The 18985-nt window shown below is 45.1% G+C and overlaps 1 protein-coding gene across 2 annotated transcripts in view; it reads right to left on the bottom strand.

Annotated features, from left to right (window-relative positions):
- LOC115079390 (cadherin-related family member 5-like) overlaps positions 1-18985 on the bottom strand; it is a 208628-nt gene that overhangs the window by 113565 nt on the left and 76078 nt on the right. For both annotated transcript variants that reach the window (XR_003853278.1, XR_003853279.1), the window contains exon 6: positions 6383-6493. The gene's annotated coding sequence lies outside the window, so the exon portion shown is untranslated. The remainder of the gene's footprint in view (positions 1-6382; positions 6494-18985) is intronic.

Below are 18985 nucleotides of genomic sequence, written 5' to 3'. Positions count from 1 at the left end.
CCACCACAAGCCTTCCCAGAGCAGTCCTGTAAAATCACAAAAATGGACATCAAGCTTTAAATATTATAATTTGTTTTGAAAAAAGATATATTTCAAAAATCATGTCACAGTCTGATGAATATGTGCTCTGTGATTTTTGGAAAGAGCCTGCAAAATATAAAAGATCCCAAGAAATACCTACATTTATCAATTAAAGGTTTATTCATACTACATTGCTGGAAGATAATCTCTGAAATGCCTCCCTGGGCTGAACTGGAATATTTTTCCCTTTACTACTCACCAAAGGAAAAACATTAAAATTAAGTTGACCCTTCAGTTACAGTGACACAAAGTCCCTCAATTACCAGGCACTTTGAAGTAACAAACATACAAAAAGTTACTCGGCACCGATTTATTTTATTTATTTATTTGAGTGTTTTTGTATACCGGGATACGTTGGGAGCATCATCTCGGTTCACAGATAACTAAAAATAGCAACAAGCTTTACAGAGAACAAGGAAGAAAGTGAAGGTTAATAAAGGTAACAATGAGAAATTCGAACAGGTAACACAACCGGTTTTGTAGCGAGCTATTTACAAAGTGTACATTAATATGGGGTCATCATGACTGATTGGAATAAGTAACAGGATGAGTTTTGCAGGGAACATATTGTAACGAGTAAGTTAATGGTAGTTAACATGATTGTAACAAATGACACGGGACATCGTGCTTTTACAGGGAAAGTGCAGAGAAATACACCAGGAATAGTTCATAGCAGTTGCAAGAGAATGGTAGCTGGGAGTATAGATTTTGGGTAGGAAGAGCAGGGGGGGGGAGGGAGATGGCTGCGGGGGACTAGCTGGAACATACTGTATAATTTGGTAAATTTCAAAGGAGCGAAAAGGTGGTAATAAAGAGATTATGTGGGGGGCTTAGGTGAATGCCTGTTTAAAGAGCCAGGTCTTGAGGTTCTGTTTGAATCTTTTTTGACAAGGTTTGGAGACATTCTGTTCCAGAGGGCAGGTCCGGCTAGGGAGAGGGCACGTCCCCTGGTGGATTTAAGTTTGGACAGCTTTGGAGAGGGAGTGTTCATTGTGGCTCGGTGTTGAGCCCTGGTTGGTCTATCATGGGTGCGGATTCGGAGGTGATCTTTGAACCAGGACGTGTCATGATTGTAGGTGGTTTTGTGGATAAGGGTGAGTGTTTTGTAAATGATCCTGGAGTTGATTGCCAACCAGTGTAGGAGCTTGAGGACAGGGGTGATGTGATCACCTCGGTGGGCATTGGTGAGTATGCGCGCTGCTGAATTTTGGAGCATCTGTAGGGGCCGGAGGGCGTTTTTCAGGAGGCCGAGGAGGATGGCATTACAATAGTCAAGCTTGGCAAGAATGGTAGCTTGCAGGACTGTGCGGAAATCATTGATGTGGAGCAGGGGGTTCAGTTTTTTGAGTGTGTGGAGCTTGAAGAAACCCTCTTTCAATGTTGAGTTAATGAATTTCTTCAAATTGTGGTGGTTATCAAGGACGACACCAAGGCTTCGCACTTGTTGAGTGAATGTGGAGGTGGGAAGGGGTGGGTTGAGGGTGGGATAGTGGTTGATGTGGGGGGGTGAAATGAGGAGGAGCTCCGTTTTGGAGGTATTGAGGGCTAAATAATTGTTGGCGAGCAGGGAGCTGATGGCTGCAAGTGCGGTTTCCCAGGTTTTTAGGGCATTGGGTATGGTATCGGTTACAGTAATGAGGATCTGAACATCGTCGGCATATATGAAGTGTGGGAGGCCGAGTCTTGATAGCAGTTGGCAGAGGGGTAAAAGGTATATATTGAACATGGTGGAGGAGAGGGCGGAGCCTTGGGGAACGCCTTGTAGCAGGTTGACAGGTTTCGATTGGCAGGGCCCACTTTTTACCTGGTATTGCCTGTTGGAAAGGTATGATTTGAACCAGGAGAGGGCGGTGTCAGTTATACTTATTTCTCTTAGTCGCTCGATTAGTAGGGTGTGGTGGACTGTGTCAAATGCTGCGGAGATATCCAGAAGGGCGAGGATATATGATTGACCTTTAGGATGTGGTCAGAGAGGGAGGTTAGTTGGGTTTCAGTGCTGTGGTGACGGCGAAAGCCGAATTGCGATGGGAATAAGATGTGGTGGTCATCAAGATAGGTTAATTGCCTGTTGATGATTTTTTCTAGAATTTTTGAGATAAAGGGAAGATTGGAGATTGGGCGGTAGTTGGCTGGGTCCATTGGGTCAAGGGTAGGTTTTTTAAGGATGGGTTTAATTATGGCTTGCTTGAGTAGGCTGGGTACTGTGCCGGAGGAGATTGAGCAGTTAATAATGTCAGTGATAGGTTTGGAGATGATGTTGGGGAATGAGAGAAGGGTTTTGGTGGGGATGGTATCCGTGGGGTGGGTTGCAGGGTTGATTTTTTTAAGGATGGTTTCTATCTCGGTGTGTTTCGTGGTGTCAAATGAACTGAGGGTGGCGGATGTGTTACTTAATTGTGTGGCAGCGGGGCTGTGTGAGGGGGCTAAGGGGTTATCAGCGTAGTACTGTGAAGGGTATTAATTGTGTGGGGGGGGGGAGCGTGACATGATATTGTCAAGATTCCAATTTATCCCTGTCAACTGAAAAGCAGAATGTTAATACAAACAAAAAACAAACTTTGAAATGTTTGTATGCTAATGTGAGAAGTCTAAGAAGTAAGATGGGAGAATTAGAGTATATAGCAGCGAATGATGACATAGTCTTAATTGGCATCTCTGAGACATGGTGAAAAGAGGATAACCAATGGGATAGTGCTACACCAGGGTACAAATTAAATTGCAATGACAGAGAGGAGCAACTTGGTGGCAGGATGGCGCTTTATGTCCAGGATGGCATAGAATCCAACAGGATAAAGATCCTACAAGAGACATAATGCACAATTGAAAACTGTCATTTATTCCATCTAGGAACTTTATCTCTCTAGCATGTCCTGATGTTTCACTTACCCAGTAAATATTGGGGTAATTGAAATCTCAGATTATTACTGCACTACCAATTTGATTAGCTTCCCTAATTTCTCTTAGCATTTATTTGTCCGTCTTATCATTTTGGCCAGGTGGATGGTAGTGTACTCCAATTCCATATTCTTCCCCATTACACAAGGGATTTCTACCCATAAAGTTTCAATTGTGCATTATGTCTCTTGTAGGATCTTTATCCTGTTGGATTCTATGCCATCCTGGACATAAAGCACCATCCTGCCACCAAGTTGCTCCTCTCTGTCATTGCGATTTAATTTGTACCCTGGTGTAGCACTATCCCATTGGTTATCCTCTTTTCACTATGTCTCAGAGATGCCAATTAAGACTATGTCATCATTCGCTGCTATATAGTCTAATTCTCCCATCTTACTTCTTAGACTTCTCACATTAGCATCCAAACATTTCAAAGTTTGTTTTTTGTTTGTATTAACATTCTGCTTTTCAGTTGACAGGGATAAATTGGAATCTTTTAGCTCAGTTGAGTTTTAATTATAGGCCCTTGGACTACTTTTCTTATTATTGGAACCTCTCTGATTAGATGCCTTAACTCTAATGCTTCATTAATATCCTTTGAAGATATCTCCCTCTGAACCATGTGATGCTGAGTGACTGTCGGCTTTTCCCTTTGTTCTAGTTTAAAAGCTGCTCTATCTCCTTTTTTAAAGTTAGTGCCAGCAGCCTGGTTCCACCCTGGTTAAAGTGGAGCCCATCCCTTTGGAAAAGTCTCCCCCTTCCCCAAAAGATTTCCCAGTTCCTTACAAAACTGAATCCCTCTTCCCTGCACCATCGTCTCATCCACGCATTGAGACTCCGGAGCTCTGGCTGTCTCTGGGGACCTGCGTGTGGAACAGGGAGCATTTCAGAGAATGCTACCCTGGAGGTTCTGGATTTAATCTTTCTACCTAAGATTCTAAATTTAGCTTCCAGAACATCCATCCCACATTTTTCTATGTCATTGGTGCCCACATGTACCCCGACAGCTAACTCCTCCCCAGCACTGTCCAAAACCCTATCTAGATGACACGTGAGGTCTGCCACCTTCGCACCAAATAGGCATGTTAAGAGGCGATGCTCATGCCCCAGCCACCCAGCTGTCTATATTCCTAATAGTCAAATCACCAACTATGATAGCCAACTTAACCCTTCCCTTCTGGGAGACACATCCTCGTTGTGAGAGGTCAATGCACCATCTGGAGAGCAGGTCCTTGCTACAGAATCGTTTCCTGCTGCACCAGGTTGATGCTCTCTGATCAAGAGACTTTCCTCCTCCAAGGCAGCACCAGAGCTACCAGACTGGAGTTGGGACTTGGCTACTATGTCCTGAAGGTCTCATCTATATACCTCTCTGTCTGTCTCAGCTCCTCCAGGTCTGCCACTCTAGCCTCCAGAGATCGGACTTGGACTTTTGCACTGGGTGCACACACACAACTTCTCATCGGTGGGTAAAAAAACCATACATGTGACACTCGATGCAAAAGAGTGGGAGGCCCCCCTCTTGCTGCTGGACTTCTGCTTTCACCTTAAATTTATTCAGTTCCTAGTTAGGTTTAGGTTGCTATGGGAGTCTGAATGCATACAATTAGGGTCCTTTAAATGTATTAGTGTATTCACTATTTATCTGGTAGTGACCTACAAGGGAATGATTAAACTCGTGATAAGGCATGGAAATTTCTGAATTTAAGTTAAAAGGCCTATAAATTAAAGGATGAGCTAGGGGTGGGAGGGAAAGACAAACACACAAACTCCTGATTTTTGCTTGCCCTCTGACCAGCTATTTAATACAAACACACAAAACTCCTGGTTATTTTGCCTACCTTCTGACTAGCTATTTAATATAGACACACAAACACACTAAAGAATATATCCCAATAGTTTACTTCTCCCCAAAAATTTCCCCAAGCAGTACTTATCAATTCTTTTCAGCCACTAGCAAGGTGATCCTCTCCTCTCAGTGCTCCCACAGGCTCTCACACATTCACTGGCTCTCTCCCTCCCTCACACACACAAAAAAACTCTCTCACAGTTTGGGCCTCTGCTTCAGCACACCCATGGCCCTCTGGGCCTTTTGTTGTTGTGCAGCGGGTGGGGACAGGAAGTGCCAGTGGCCTTTACTTGCTGTACAGCGGATGGGAGAGAACTGCTGGTGGTTCCACTTGTTGTTGTACTGTGGGCAGGCGGGAAGGTACCAGTGCCCCGTGAGGCCTTTACCTTTTCACCGCAGGTTGGAAGAGAGGCCTTTACCTATTGCACTGTGGGTGGGAATGGAAGTGCCTGTGGTGTTACTGGGCCTTTTCTTGTTGGTCCTTGGTTGGGAGGTAAGGTGCTGGTGGCCCTTGAGCCTTTCCTTTTTGGGGCATGGATGGGAGGGAGGGTAGGTGCTGGGCTGCTGGCAGCCAAAAAATCAGAGACTGCATCAGGGAGAGGGGGCATGCTTGCACAGGCAAGTTTCTGGTGGTTGTATAGCGCCACTGTTGGCTGTGGAGTTAATCCACAGCTCCTTCAAGGCTAGTTCAAGAGATGCAGATGCCAAAAACATAGTTGCAGCTCGCAATTGTAAGGTTAAAATCTGGACAATCTCAGGACATTTTAGCCCTCCATCTGGCTTCCAGACACTATCTTAAAATACTGTACCTTCCAGAAAAAATCCATATAGCTGGCAACCCTAGGTATGGTTAATCTTCTGTTCGTGATTATGTACTCTTCAGTTTACCTGGAGTGAGCAGAAGTGTTCTGGGGGCATAGATGAGGAGTGGTTTGAACTAATGCACATCCTTTTATATTTCCTGAAAATTTTCTGCACACATAATAGCAGGTGTAATTGTGTGCGGGTGAATTTGGACATGTGTGTAAGCCTGCTTTGAAAATTGGTGCAACTTACATGCATTTTTGCCACCTAACTTAGTTGTGCAGTTTGAAATGTATCCCCTCTAAAGTTTTTTAGCATGCATTCTAGATTTAGTTTTATATAGTAACATAGTAATGATGGCAGAAATGGACCAAATGGTCCATCCAGTCTGTCCAGCAAGCTTCTTAAGGTAGTATCTGCTGCACCGTGCAGGTTACACTATGTTCTCTAAAGGGTAGCAACTAAAGCTGCGTGCAATTATTCATTGAGCCTTTTTGAAAATTCAGACAGTGCCGATGTATTTTGTTTATGAACTTGGCCTTAGAAGCAGACCTGTACTTTTTCACTTATGTCTGCATATCAGTACCCCAGATTGCAGTGCCCAAAGTTTTGCTCTCTGACTCCACCTGCTGGTAGGGATACACAACCCACTTCTCTGGACTGATCCTGTACGTACTGGGAACTTGTTAACACTGAACCTTGGTGATTGGACTCAGCAGAGTATGTAACAGAAGCTCCAAGTACTAAACTCACCCGTGCATACAGGATGAGCTGCAGATACTTTATCCGGTCATAGTCCAGAGCTTGACGCACTAGGATTGTTGGATTATTAGCAGTCATCAATTTAAGATAATGCATCGCTTCCTGAAAAACAAAAAGACAAATTATAAAGTAAAAGTGGATGAATAGCTACAGTCAAACACAATAAAACATGTGGACCTCACTAACAAAATAGGAGCTGATGTAATAAGATGTAAGTCAAAAATGTGCGCTGAATTTCAACACACATTTCCTTTACTCACATGCTGAAAAAAAGAGTTAGCTCCCAGTGCAGTAAGCTAATTGTATGCTAATGAGTTAGGAATTTTTAAAAAAGCACGCCAACTTGAAAATGTGCACAGAGACGAGCTAAGCTGCAGTTAGCCTTATGTATAGGAGTTACACGTACTAATTATGTTTTTGGTGCACAAATACTGTTCATTTATTTATTTCAATGTTTTTACAAATGTCCAAAGTGGTGTACAACCAAATTGTCAATACAATAAAACTATGAATTCTGTGTACAATTCTGGTCGCCGCATATCAAAAAAGATAAAGTTGCAATGGAGGGCAACCAAAATGATAAAGGAGATGGAACAGCTCCCCTATGAGGAAAGGCTGAAGAGGTTAGGGCTGTTCAGCTTGGAGAAGAGACGGCTGAGGGGGGATATGATAGAGGTCTTGAATGAGTAGATGTGAATTGGTTATTTATACTTTTGAATAATAGAAGGACTAGGGGGCATTCCATGAAGTTAACAAGTAGCACATTTAAGACTAATCGTAGAAAATTCTTTTTCACTCAACGAACAATAAAGCTCTGGAATTTGTTGCCAGAGGATGTGGTTAGAGCAGTTAGTGCAGCTGGTTTCAAAAAAGGTTTGGTTAAGTTCTTGAAGGAGAAATCCATTAACTGCTATTAATCAAGTTTACTTAGCGAATAGTCACTGCTATTAATTGCATCAGTAGCATGGGATCTTCTTAGTGTTTGGGTAATTGCCAGGTTCTTGTGGCCTGGTTTGGCCTCTGTTGGAAACAGGATGCTGGGCTTGATGGACCCTTGGTCTGACGCAGCATGGCAATTTCTTATGTTCTTAAAAATAAAAGAAACATAACAAAAAGCAATACAAACAAATAAAATAAAACAAACCAGCCTATACCCTCTCAGCAGACGTTATACAGCAGCTATTGCCAACCATCAATCCCTTGCCTTATCCCACTTATTTCCTCCAGTACAACTGAACAAACAGTGGTAAGCTGAAATTAAAGAAAGCTGAATACAAATCAAGCATCTTAATTTTACCAAATAACAGGATATATCCAGATTTTTACCTGCTCATAATCTTTTTTATGCATATAAAACACAAGTTAGGGCAGTGATTCCCAACCATTTTTGTGTCGTGGCACCAGCACATGGTTCACTTCATCGTGGCACACCATTACCAACATCATCATCTTCTCTTCCCTCCCCTCCACTTCTGGCATCATCACTTTCCCTCCCCCTGATATTATCACTCTCCCTTTCCCTCACCCCTAGCATCATCATCTTCTTCCTTTCCCTCTACCCCCATGGTATCATTTTCCTTGTCCCTTTACCCAGCCCCTCCCCTTGTCACCATCACTTTCCCTCTTTCACCTTCCCTTCCCTCTCCCTTTACATTCAGCTGTTGCTTCTTCCTATCCCTTCCCTCCCCAGAGCAGGCAGAAATCTGAGCAGCACTTATCTGCTGCTGTTTCTTCCTCCTCTGCCCGCTTGCCTCTGCAATAATAACAGCGTGAGGCCAGCATGTCCAGAAAGCAGCACAGGAGGAGCAGATAGGCATTGCTCTCTGTCCCCTTCTGCTGGCAGGAGGACATTCTGCAAGCAGGAAGGGATGAAACAATGACTGCCAGCACCTGAGCTTCTCATATTCAGCTCTTGTTGCAGCATACCTGCAGATCAGCCGCGGCACACTGGTTGGGAAAAACTGCACTATGGGGTGAATTTTAAAAGCATTGCTCACGTTAAAAGGCCAATATGTGCGAGTATAGGGGCTGGATGTGAGCAACGTATTTTAAATGCCACAAATTACAAGTGCATATGTGCATGCATGAGTGAAAAACAGGGGCGGAGTTGGGGCGACAGGGGCGTTCTGGGATTGACCCAAAATTTATGCGCATAAATCCATATTTTAAATCCGGCGGCTGCAGTATGCAGCTCTTCATAAGGTGTAAGTTTGCAGAAATCTCTGTTCAGGCCTAAAATGACAGGATGAGGGGTCCAAGTCAATGGAGGGTACAGGCTGAAGAACCAGAGGGGTCTGATGAAATTTTGTGGAAAGTTTTGTTTCAAACTTGAAATGATATGAGATGAAATAGGCAACGTGGTTGACATTTCTTATGTCATTAAAATTGAAAGCACATCCCTACCATAGGCTAAGGCTAAGTCTAACCATAGAAATGTGAGTTTATTTTACTCTACCTTTGATTCCGGAGTTAAATTTGAAGTGTTAGAAAATTTTGAATTAACCCTATGCATCTTGTTTGCATTGGGGAGTAGTAGGGAATGCCTTCATCAATATGGGATTTACATGGAGGAGCGCAATTTTGCGCCCTTTTTTATGTGCTAAAATTCTAATTAAATCATGAATAAAGTTACATGCACACAAATGTGAGTGAAAAGGTGTACTCATCCTAATGCAGCTTACTACACTGGCCGAAAAGGGAGCTAGCCAGAAACAGACACAGATGAAGAGCCAACCAGAAACCTGACACTGTAAGGGCTAGATTTTAGTATCTACGCCCCATTTCATAACATGCATGCGAAGCCGCGCGCATATTATAAAATCCAGGATCGGCGCGCACAAGGGGGTGCACACTTGTGCACCTTGCGCGAGCCGAGCCCTAGGGGAGCCCCGATGGCTTTCCCTTTTCCCTTCCAGGCCGCTCCAAAATCAGAGTGGCCTCGGAGGGAACTTTCCTTCTGCCCCCCCACCTTCCCCTCCCTTCCCCTACCTAACCCGCCCCCCAGCCCTACCTAACCCCCCCATACCTTTGTTTTGCAAGTTGCGCCTACGAGGCCTCTGGCCACGCCCCCGCCCCGCTCCGGACCACCCACTCCCCGCCCCTTTTTTCAAGCCCTGAGACATACGCGCGTCCTGGGGCTTGCACGCATCGCCGGGCCTATGCAAAATAGGCTCGGTGCACATAGGGCTTTTAAAATATGCCCCACAGTGTAACTGATTGCAGCAGTAGGGGCCCTGTTTAAGAGAGAGGGTGATCAGGTTTAGTAGTAACAGCTCACACTTTTCCTCAAAAGCTTAGGCCTAATGAATTTCATATGATTTATTTATTTTATTTATTTTACGGTTTTTATATACCGTTGTTTGGAGCAAGCCTTCACAACGGTTTACAGAAATAACAACAGACTACATTTAACAGAGCATATTAACTGATTACATTATAACAAGAAACTTAGGCGGGAGGGGAATTGACAAGGCTTTAACAATGGAAATAGATATTACAACTGTTTACATCGAACAGGGCATAACTGAGTACAATGTTTCGAGAAATTTAGGAAGGATAGGGATTGGAGAGTATTATGGGTAGAGTAGTGAGGTACGAGGGTGGATGAGGAGACAACAGACTATAAGGAGAAAGGTTAGGAGAGAGGGTTTTTTAGGGGGATGGGAGGAGAATAGATAGGAGATTTGCCAGGGAGATGGAGGTGGCAAATTAGATACGTAGATAATTGATGTTAGAGTCTTTCTATGTTCTAATTGTCTTGATGCTTGTTGTTATTGCTTTTGCATAGTGATAATCATATGAGGTATTCCATGTTTGTTGGTGGGGGAACAGGGACATGGAACTGAGTGATGGAGATGTTTAGACTACTGCAATTCTCTTCTGCTAGGTCTTCCGTTTTCGTCCATAAAACCCTTACAGATGGTACAAAACGCTGCAGCGAGGCTACTCACCAACACCAACAAAAGAGCCCACATCACTCCAATTCTGCTCTACCTCCACTGGCTTCCCATAAAAGCTAGAATCACCTTCAAGACATTATCAATGATCCACAAGGATATTATGGGAAGCGCTCACCTAAATCTTACCTCGCAACTCCGCCTTCACACATCAAAAAGACCCATCAGATATAATTATAAAGGTTCTTTATATGCTCCCCCGATTAAAACTTCGCTAGCAAAACGAGCACTCTCCACTGCTGGGCCCTCCCTATGGAACTCATTACCGCCAGATCTTCGTCTTGAAACCTGCCATCTTACCTTCAAGAAAAACCTCAAAACGTGGCTCTTCCGACAAGCCTATTCGGAATCGCAGAAACAATTCGACACAGGTCAAAGAGCAAAATAGCACAATATAAAGTCCACTACCGACTTTATACACTTAGGACCTTCAGGACCTTTTCTGGACAGTCCACCCACCTGCTATGAAAAACCATCTCTTGAAGCATCAGCTTTCTAGCTCATGCTCTTCCCATAGTTATTTTATTTTATATATCTTTTTTACGTTTAATATTTAATATTTATTGATCTACGTTCTTTTGTTCAATAATTTGTTGATTGTTTAATGTTATGCTGCACGTTCTCTGTTCAATACTTTGTCTATTGTTTAATGTACTCCCTTTACCTTTACCATGTTTAATGTAACGCCTTACCGGCGACAGTTTTGTTATATGGAAACCGACTTGATTTGATATGTATATCGAGAATGTCGGTATATAAAAACCCTAAATAAATAAATAAATGTATAAAAGATACATTCTGTCTGATTTAAAACAACCCTGACACAGAATGCTAAACCAATACTTTCATAAGAAACATACCCCTGCAGTGACCTCAGCTCGCCAGTATTCTCCGACTCCAGCAGATGGTGAATGTGCATCTCCGTATGGGGATTGCATTATTTTAAAGAAAGGAGAATTCAAGAAATAAATTCACCCCACTCTCCTGCAGTGATACCAAATGGTCCCTCCCCCAGTTGAGAATTCCTGAGGTCCCTCAGATGAGTGCCTTGGTCTGGTAGATGGTTTTCAGCCGGCGTGGACGTAGTTGCTTGAGCAGCTGAAAGGCAGCGGCTACCGGAAGTCGAGTGCAACGGTGTCAGCACATGCCCTCTCCCCCCACAGCCGGAGACCGTCTCTGTACTCAGCCAGGTACGGCTGAGTTCCGGTAAGTTTAAAAAAAAACAAACATGTAAACTTACAGAGACTTGGAAGGAGTTATTTTGTTATGCAGGCCTTCCTCCTCCCTTGGTCTCCGTGCTCGGCACACTGGTACGACATTCATCTCGCTCCGTGGGAGGTCGAGGGACAAGGTCAGCCTGGTGGGTTGAGCAGCCTCCTCAGGCTAGGCCACGCTCCGAAGGTTTTCGCTGCAGGCTGCCCTGTACAGGTTTGTCGGTTCGACGTGTGCACCTAGCTTTGCGTCCAGGTTGTGCGCTCTGTTTTTGGGAACACAGCTGGGCGTTGTAATCTGTGCGCCCACATTAAGCGCCATTTCCCTCTGCACACAAGTGGTACTGTCCGCGTAACTTTTTTTGCGCTTAATTTTTTGGCCGCCTAGATAAGCACCTAGATGTGCGCACCTAGGTGCTTATACACATAGCTTTATTCCTTATATTATATTAAGTGCCTTGTAATTTTAATAGGCATTTGTTCTCCCCACTTTTAATTATGTGCCAAGTTTTCCACCCATGTAACCTGATCCAAGTTTTATGCCCTGTTCTCTGTAATTGCATTTCTCATGCCAGTTTTTCAGTTACAATGTAAACTGAGACGATATGTAACATTTTACATGAATCCCGGTATAGAAAAATGTTAAATAAATAATAAATAAATCTAAGTGTTAGTAGCATAATTTTTGGGCGCATAAAAAAAAAACCAAACAAAAAAACCGCTAGACGCACGCCTCCAGCCACCACTTAGCACATTGTTGGCCATAACAGCATCTGTACCTAGGAAGACTAAGTGTCTTTCTTCTTGCAGATTTGTGCCAGCGCTGTTTGGAGGCTCAGGGAGAATTATCTTCCTCTGATTTCACTAAGCCTGACACGTGATATGGGTTTGGATAAAGACGACTCAGGTGGGGCACCTGATTTTGGTCCTCAGCAGGGGAAGTTGGCTCAGTGGCTACTCCTCAGGCTCCTCCTGATCTGGATCTCTCTACTCCTTCATGGGTAGAATTTTTCCAGGGTTTGCAATCCTTTTCTGCAGGTGCAGTCTTCGGCCCTGTCCAATGCTCCTCAGGTAGAGGCGCAGGAAGGAACCTTGCCTGGACTTTCTAGACAGTGCCAGAGTACTCCTAGAATGGCAGGAAAACCTTTGGATATAGTTCTGAATGGCACGGATGATGACACCGATCCTGTCTCTCTTGCGGAGGGTGAAGTTCCCCCCAGATTAGAACCATCTAACACTATATTACGGTTCTTTTATAGAGATGATCTGCCAGCTCTGATTTCCAGACCTTGAAAATGCTTGGAGTTCCTGGGTCTGATTCAGTGTCTGAGCCAAAGTGAAATCCCATTTTGGTTTCCTTGTGTAAAGCCTCTTGTTTTTCCCCCGTGTTGGAGGCCATTCAAGAATTGATTGATCTTGAGTGGGGTGTCCCAGAGGCTTATTTCAAAGGAGGTTGGATTTTTGGAAGGCCTGTACCCTCTGGATCCAGTGGTAAGAGAGCACCTATGTTTTCTGAAGGTAAACAGACCTCTATTATAGTGGAAAGAAGAGCGGCCTTGAAGGATGCTCCTGATAAAAAGATTGAGACTATCCTTAAGTGAGCATTTGCAGCTGTAGCAAGACCTTGCCGATCGCTTCTTGTTGTTCCTTAGTGGCTCACTCTTGTTTGCTTCTCTCCCAGGAGATGTAAATGATTGTGGTAAATTCCAGGGCAGTTGAAGAACCAGCTGCTGGCTTTTTGGCAGATGCGGGATGTGAGTTGGTCTGCACTTCAGCTGTAAAAAAAGATTTAAGTTTTGGGGTTTACCACTAGCAGAATTAAAAGTTTTTACTAGGGGATCCTGCTTGGATGTAAACCCTTTATCCCATCTCCTTTTTCTACCCTTCTTGCCTTATAGACAATGGGCCGGATTTTAAAAGGGTTACGCGCATAAGGTACGCTCGTAACCCTTTTAAATCCCCCCTGCGCACGCTGAGCCTATTTTGTATAGGCTCGGCGGCGCAGGCAAGCCCCGGGACGCGCGTAAGTCCCGGGGCTTGCAAAAAGGGGCAGTCGGGGGCATGGCAAAAGGGCGTGGTTTAGGATCAGGGGCGTGTTCGTGGGTGTGTGGGCGGTCCGGGGGCATGGCCGAGTGCCCCGACACAGCGGCCTTTGTCGGGGCCTGCCACGTCGGCGCGCATAAGTTACTACTGCCCGGAGGCAGTAGTAACTTTTAAGATAAAGGTAGGGAGGGGGTTTAGATAGGGCCGGGGGGGTGGGTTAGGTAGGGGAAGGGAGGGGAAGGTGCGGCGGGGTGAATGGAAAGTTCCCTCCGAGGCTGCTCCAATTTCGGAGCGGCCTCGCAGGGCTCGGCGCGCGCAAGGTGCACAAATGTGCACCCCCTTGCGCGCACCGACCCCGGATTTTATAAGATACGTGCGGCTACGCGTGTATCTTATAAAGTCCCGCGTACTTTTGTTCGCACCTGGTGTGCGAACAAAAGTATGCGAGCGCGTAGATTTGTAAAATCTACCCCAAAAAGTTTATTATTTGATTTCAGAAATGTGTTTTTTTTTACTCCAGAACTTTATTAACCAATAATTAATGCAGAACAGCATGCACTAGAATAAAACCAGACAATATGTAGTAAAAATATTTTCTTTATTTCAGATAAGAAAAATATCAATCTTAAAATCTCTAAATGAGTATAAGAAACATTTCTATGTTCAAACCTTATTTTTTTTTTTTTATAATTCTTTATTTATACGTTTCAAAAACAAGAGTTATACAACTGTCAGCCCTGATACATTCAGTCAGTAACCCTGACATGTATTACAACACATCGTGTACAATAGCAGTTTGGGAATTCCCCAAAGTGCTCGGTGTATATTACCAACTTGTACTCATGATAATAAAACAGTTATCAACAACAAGTGTTCAAACATTTTGTGATGTATAATCCTCCCTCTCCTTATACCCCCCTCTCAGTCCCGCCCTCCCCGTTTCCCCCCTTCCCCCCTCCCTCATATACGCTATCCCGATTATGTGCAAGGAATGTTAGTTCTGGCTAATTTTCCAGTCATGGTAAGGTTTCCATATAGCGTAGAAATTCTGTATCCGATCATGTTGTACAGCAGTGAGATATTCCATCTGACATACTCTATCTAATCGGGTGAGAACCTGGGCAAGTGTGGGCGCCCTGTCAGCCTTCCATCTAAATGCTATTTCACACCTCGTGGCCACAAATATGTGTAGGGACAGTCGTTTTTGTTTATCGGTGCCCGTCCCTCCTATCAAACCCAGCAAACAGCCCTTTGGATCGGACGGCACCTCTGCCCCCGCAAGCTTAGAAGCAAACTGGGATACTGCCGTCCACAACCCTGTGACCCTGTTACACTGCCACCACATATGAAAGAACGTTCCCTTCTCGCCACACTGACGCCAGCATCTATCACTCAGCTGGGGTTGTATACGATGTAACCGTTCCGGTGCCATATACCACCGATATAGAATTTTATAACCGTTCTCTCTAATGCTAGCAGAGATCGATCCACGTCCTACAGTCATGTGACATTGCTCCCAGTCTGAGTCCGTGAGGATCTCTTCAAGATCAGCTTCCCACCAAGTCTGATAGCTCAATTTATGTTTGGGACCACTGTTAAGGAGCATATAAATTCGCGAGATGGGCTTGGTGAAAGGCCCAGTCTGCCCACAAAACGATTCAAATAAAGACTTGCCCTTAAGTAGATCCCCCTGTGCACCCTCGGAACATAGAAAGTGAGCAATTTGTCTGTAGGCAAACTTATCCATGGCAGAAAGCACATATGACTTTTGCAAGTCATCAGCTGAGATTAACTGTGTCCCCAAATACATCTGGCCTACAGTGGTAATGCCCAGCTGCCTCCACCTCCTGACAAAAACGGCTTCCTGTCCCGGAGTGAATCGAGGGTGCATTAAAAAGGACGTCTGATGGTAGATACCCTTATCGCCCACCAGCCGGCCCCTCCATCGCCTCCAGTACCGAAGTACCGCCTGGGTGTATGGCGTAAGGTTCCTATCATGGCTCCTACCAGCCTCCCGGCACCACACTCGAGTAGTCAACGGAACCGGGTCCGACCCCGCCTGCTCAATGGCCACCCACGGCTTGGGACAACTGGTATGATGCCAGCTAACAATCACACCCAGCAGTACGGCGGAGTAGTAACAGTAGAGATTAGGGATATTGAGCCCCCCACTGGACTTATCCTTATATAATATGTGGCGCGATACTCGCGGGGGCTTCCTTTTCCAAATAAACCGGAAAAGCTTCCTTTGCCACACTCTCATGGCCCCCAACGGTATTGCTATGGGTAGCGTTTGGAACAAATAGCAAAATCTGGGTAGGATGTTCATCTTGACCGCCGCCACCCTTCCAAACCACGTGAGGTCAGACCTGTCCCATCTGTCCAGATCCAGCTGTACGCAAGTGATCAAAGAATCATAATTTAGGCTATAGAGATCCTTCAGATTGGTCCCCAACTTAACTCCTAAGTATTTGATAGAGGTGGTAGCAAGGCGGAATGGTACTTTGCTCCCCATTGCTGCAAATTGGTCTGCCGGTAGTGAGACATTAAGCAGTTCAGATTTGTCAGCATTGATTTTAAACCCGGATAGCCTGCCGAAGAAACGTAGTTCTTCCAATATCGCACTTAAAGAGGCCTCCGGCTGTGCCACTGTGAATAATAAATCATCAGCAAAAAGCGTCAGTTTATATGACTCATCCGTAATCCGTAGCCCCTGAATATGAGTATGACCCCGAACCTTCTCCGCGAAGGGTTCCAATGAAAGAGCAAATAGCAGGGGCGAAAGAGGGCAACCTTGCCTCGTACCGCGCTTCACACTAAATGGCTCCGAGTAGGCTCCATTGATCTTTATACGAGCCTGCGGATTCTCATATAACTTCCCAATCCAATTGAGGAAGCATTCCCCCAGTCCCATCACCTCTAGAACCTTAAACAAATAGGGCCAATGCACTCGATCAAACGCTTTTTCGGCATCAACCGCTAGTAGGACCGCTGGGATGTCCTTTGTTTGGGCCCACCACATCAGTTCCACCACCCTGCGCACATTGTCCGACGCCAGCCGTCCTGGAATAAACCCAGACTGATCACAGTGAACCAACCCGGGCGCTACCCTCCCGAGTCGTATCGCCAGCGCTCTAGCTAAAATTTTCATATCTATATTAATCAGCGAGATCGGCCTATAGGAGCCACAGAGCGTGTGGTCACGCCCCGGCTTGGCCAGAATTGTAATGCCCGCAGTGTTGCTATCTGTAGAGAGCCTCCCATCCGTGCGTAAGGCATTGTACATGGCTACCAATGGGGAAATGAGTTCTGTGCTAAAGGTTTTATAAAATTTCCCTGTGAAGCCATCCAAACCAGGTGCTTTCCCTAGTTTGAGATCTTTAATAATAGACAACACCTCCCCCTCCCGTAACTCCTCGTTGAGCCGCTGCTGCTGCTCGTCTGATAAAGTGGGGAGTGGTATCTCGCTAAGGTATTGTGCTATCTCCTCCATCGTACATAGCTGTTCCGTATCATAAAGAGTGCGATAGTATTGATTGAAGCATTGTCCTATTTCTTTCTGAGAGTACACATATTGGCCCTGTGGACCCTTTATCTTTATGATCTGGGACTGCAAATCTTTTTCTTTTAACTTCCTAGCCAGTTGCCTCCCGGCTTTATTACCCCACTCATAATGTTGTTGCTTCAGTCTCTGCAAGTGAAACGCTATCCCGTCCATATCTAAGGTCTGTAAGTCACCCCTAGTCGCCTTGAGCGACTCTAAAACACTGGGATCTAAAGTGCGCTTATGGCGAAGCTCCAGTCGGGAAATTTTGGTCATTAACAGGAGACGTTTCTGCGCCCTGTCCTTTTTAACATATGCAGCCCTGGCAATAAGTAGCCCTCTAAGATAGGCCTTCAAGCTATCCCATAACACTCCAGGCGACACGTCCCCTGTGTCGTTGATTTCTAAATATTGGACTATGTCCTTCTTAATAATTTCTACAAAGCACTTGTCATCTAACAACCGGTCATTCAATCGCCAAAACTTAACCCCCGCCTGAGGCAGACCCAGATAAATTTTGATCCAGACGGGTGCATGATCTGACCAGGATATGATACCTATGTCCGCCTCTCGAATGGACCCCACCATGTCCTTATCGATCAGAAAATAGTCGATCCGAGAGTAAGACTTATGCGGTGCTGAGAAATAGGTATAATTGCGTGACGTGGGGTTACGTAACCTCCACACATCTATTATGCCCCTATCTGCTAGTAAATTTTTTAGAGCTTGCCGGTTGGACTTAGTCCCTACGCCCCCTCCGCCAGTGTTATCTAGATATGGGTAGCGAGTACAGTTAAAATCGCCTCCCACTACCAGATGGCCCTCCGCCCATTCACTAAGTACCCTGGACATTTTGTTAAAGAATGAGAACTGTTCTGTATTCGGGGCATAAATATTGAGGAATGTAAACAGCTCCTCGTTTAATTTAGCTTTCACAAGGATATAACGTCCCTCAGTGTCCCTTACCACCGAGATAACTTCGGCCACCACATGTGTAGCAAAGAATATTCCCACCCCTGCATATTTGCTGTGTGGGGTAGCTGCAGCATGAAATACCTGAGAATATCCCCGGGAACTTAGCAACCTCTCATATCGTTTCCTAATATGCGTTTCTTGACTAAAAATGATGTCAGCTTTATGAAGAGTCATTTCTTTGAAAAAGATATTTCTTTTATGATACGTATTTAGACCCTTTACATTCAATGATACGATATTTAAGAGTCCCATAACCCTGAGAATACAGATCTAATATCTTCCCCCTTAAAAGCCCCATCACGTCTTATGACTGCCCTAGTCCAACGCCAAAAACCCAAAAGATAGCTATCATAGTTGAGAACGTAACCCCTCCTTGCATTGACTTCCCCTCTGTCCACCCCCCCCCCCCCCTCCCCCCCGCCCATCCCTCCTGACCACCACTCTCCTCATCGTGGTATGGTACCAAAAGAGAGCTAACGTTTCCCATCTCCACGTGGCGCACATCCCCCCCCTCTAGTATGTAATTATGTAAGAATATGATCTCACCCCCCTTAGATCTAGGGAACACAACAGCCCCCAAAACAGCCTGTACTTTAGAACAACCGGTGAAACTACTAAGGAAATAACACGCTACCATATCTATTAAGGTAAACTGCACAGGCTGGCCTGAGCATGAATAACTCTGTCCTTGCCCGCATGGCACATTTAACCTGGCAAGAAGACTGGTAACTCAAAGGCACACCCACGATAGTCTTATCCTGGTGCCTCCAAATCAGTAGTGCCTCCCGACCTCCGGCTCAGCCGTCCTCTGCCTGTGTCCACTCTCTGCCATCGGGGTCTTTGTCCTCGGCGTTGGTGAGTATCC

Source organism: Rhinatrema bivittatum, chromosome 17 (assembly GCF_901001135.1).
Source record: "Rhinatrema bivittatum chromosome 17, aRhiBiv1.1, whole genome shotgun sequence".
In the NCBI taxonomy this organism is placed as follows: Eukaryota; Metazoa; Chordata; class Amphibia; order Gymnophiona; family Rhinatrematidae; genus Rhinatrema; species Rhinatrema bivittatum.
The sequence above is the reverse complement of the archived record's forward strand: the minus strand, read 5'-3'. Positions and strand labels throughout refer to the sequence as shown.